The sequence below is a fragment of the Capsicum annuum genome, chromosome 5 (assembly GCF_002878395.1).
Source record: "Capsicum annuum cultivar UCD-10X-F1 chromosome 5, UCD10Xv1.1, whole genome shotgun sequence".
In the NCBI taxonomy this organism is placed as follows: domain Eukaryota; kingdom Viridiplantae; phylum Streptophyta; class Magnoliopsida; order Solanales; family Solanaceae; genus Capsicum; species Capsicum annuum.
The window spans coordinates 199,026,588-199,029,785 of record NC_061115.1 but is presented as its reverse complement, the minus strand read 5'-3'; positions in this window follow the sequence as shown (position 1 = coordinate 199,029,785).

Sequence of the window (3,198 nt, the reverse complement as noted above, 5' to 3'; positions counted from 1 at the left end):
GTGGTAGTTGTGCACATCACTAAAGTTTTGATCATCTGAGTCCATATGATGAGTGGTGCCAGTATCAACAATACAAGGAGCCTCTTGAGTTGAAAGCCAAGGAACATAGTTTGCTGGGGCTTGTAGGTGATTGTGTGATTAGGACATGCAGAGTCACACAACTGGATATTTAGAGTGTTATTATATCATTGTTGTTGGTTATTTTGATGGAAAGAGTGGTAGGTCTTATCAAAAGAATTATACTCATGAGGGTTAATTGTCTCTGGATACCAAATGAAGTAAATACTGTTACTGGAATAAAAGGAACGATGGTTTTCATTGATTGTAGACTGAGTATATATAGATTCTATACAACAAAGAGATTAACTAAGAGGTTAATAATTATCTATATATAACCTAAATATAACAGAGCCCTAAAGGGAAGGAACTACTAGATTTGAAATTTAAAAATATAAGTTGATTTTATCCTTTATTATAAATAACTTGAAATCTCAAGCTCAAATAATTCATTGTATGTTTAGTTTCTGTTTCTCATTTAGCAATAAATAATTGACTAACCACTTTATTATATGACTAATTCTCAATCTCAACTACAACATTATGTAACACCAACCTTGGCTACAGTGGACCGGCCTTTGTACACCAGCAAAGGGTATATAAGACTCTTGAATTTTAAATTGTGTACTGATTATGTACTTTTTTTCTATCTATATTGGTATAATTAAAGTCCTAAAAAGGATGTGTAGTCTTTTTTCTTCTATAATTTCTCCGCCTAAATAGTTATCACCATTTTTGTTTGCACTCCTTTTTAAAAAACATTAACTACATGCTAAATTGACTACATTGCCCTTATTTATTAATTTTTTCTATTTAATACTTCTCTTTTGCACACTATGTTGATATCTCTCCATATTTATGATTAAGAGTGAAGGTGAAAAACAACAAGTAATTATGTCTTGGTTTTGTGAAATGACAAGTATTAAGGAATATCTGTTTTTAGTAAGGTCGACAACTAATTTGGAACAAGGGAGAATTTAGTTTTTTGGAGTCAAGGATATGTATGATTATTTGTGACTTTGTTGGAAGTTTGGTAACAACTATCCAAAGTTCAAAAGTTATTGGTGATTGCTTAACAGGAATTGCAATCAAAACACGCCCGCCATTGATGTTTCTTGTCACAAGATTTATTTGTAATTGTTGTATTTTATTACTCCTTACACACATTTTCATATAATTTTAATCATCCTAACATATCTATAAAATCACATGACTAGAAGTAGTATTTTAGTCAAAAACAAAGGGAACGTAAAGAGCAAAGCTACAAGGACAAAAATATAGGGAAATTGTAGCTGTAAATTGCTACAAAAGAGACTGTAGGGAAGGGGAAAGCTAAAACTTTTGAGTGATTTCTATTTTTATGGATGGTTACAAATGCACAATGTGCCTCCTAATTATACTAGTCCATGGATGATTCTAAATATCCTTCTAGATACATCTACAAGAAAAATCTAGTCATCCTTATTCTCTACTATTCTAAAATATCTAGATAATTCTACCATATATTTATTCAAGATACTACACTAGGATATTTTAGAAGAACCTATTCCAAAAAATATCTAATATCTAGGATTTTCTACAACAAAAATATCTACTAACTAGGAGTTTCTAGACAAATCTTAATTTCCTAAAACTCCTCCTTAAGATCTTTCAATGAAACTCCTGCAACGACATTTGAAACTCAAACTTGTTTATAGGAAGAGCCTTGGTTAGAATATCAGCTTGTTGTTCTTCACTTCTGTAGCTATAAAACCTTTAGGTTGTTCAACTTAAATATCTTCTTCAAGAAATCCATTTAGAAATGCAGATTTGACATCTAAATGGTAGATTTTCCACTTGTATTGTGCTGCAAGAGCAACTAGAAATCTTACTGTTTCATGCTTTCCAAAAGAAGCAAAAGTATCTCCAAAGTCTACTCCAGGCTGCTGGGAATAGCCTTTAACTATGAGTCTGGCTTTATGTTTGAAGATGGAGCTATCTGGATTGAATTTCGTTCTATAGACCCATTTGACACCAAGGATGTTCTTTTGTTCGGGCCTATCAACCAGCTCCCAAGTATTATTTTTATTAATCATGGCAAGCTCCTCCCCTATTTCAGAAATCTAAGCTTTATAATCCACTGCTTCTTTAAAGAAAGATGGTTCGACAAGAGCAAATTGCATTGCTCATAAACTTCAGCTAGCGATCTGGTCTTCAAAACTGGAGAATCAGTTGTCAATTCAAAATTTGAAAAGTGTCTTGCTCCAGTAATAGGACTGGAAGAAATATCACTCATCTACAAATTTTGAGCTGCAACTGAAGTACTCCCATCTTAGTTATTTATAACAATACCTCGATCCCAATCATAATGGCTAGACTAGTCCACCGTAAGATCTCTACTGATAAGCACCTTCTTCAAATAAACATTAAACACTTTGTACCCTTTTGTAGTTATGCTATAGCCCAACAAAATATAGAGTTCTGCCTTGTTATCCAATTTGCCTCTTTTAACATCTGTAACATGTGCATAGCAGACTGAACCAAAAACTTTCAAGTATCTCGCAGACGACTTTATATCCCACCATGCTTCGAATTTCATCATGTATTGAAGTGCTCTAGTTGGTAATATGTTTAGAAAATAGATGACACTATTGATTGCCGTAGCTTAAAAATATTTAGGCATGTTCTTTTCTGCGAACATGCATCTCGCAATCTCTATCACTATTCTATTCTTTGATTCAGAAACCCCATTATATTTTGGAGTGTAGCTAACAGTAAATTGTTGTTGAATACCCATATCTTTACAATATTTTCTGAACTGGTGTGAAGTGACTGGATATACTTTAATTGGCAGCCACTCTCCCTTTCTACCATAGCCTTGAATTCTTTGAAAATAGAGAACACCTGAACTTTGGTACTTAGAAAATAGACCCATGTCATTCGAGTTAGATCATCTATAAAGAGAATAAAATGTTTATTCCCACTCAAAAAAGCCATCCTCATTGATCCACATATATTTGTATGAACCAACTCTAGCTTTTCTTTCACCCTCCAAGACTTCCTTTAGGAAAGGATCATCTATGCAATTTATCAAATTGACATGACTCACAAACATCTCGATACATGTGAATTTTGGGTACATCAAGCACCATACCCTTGGAT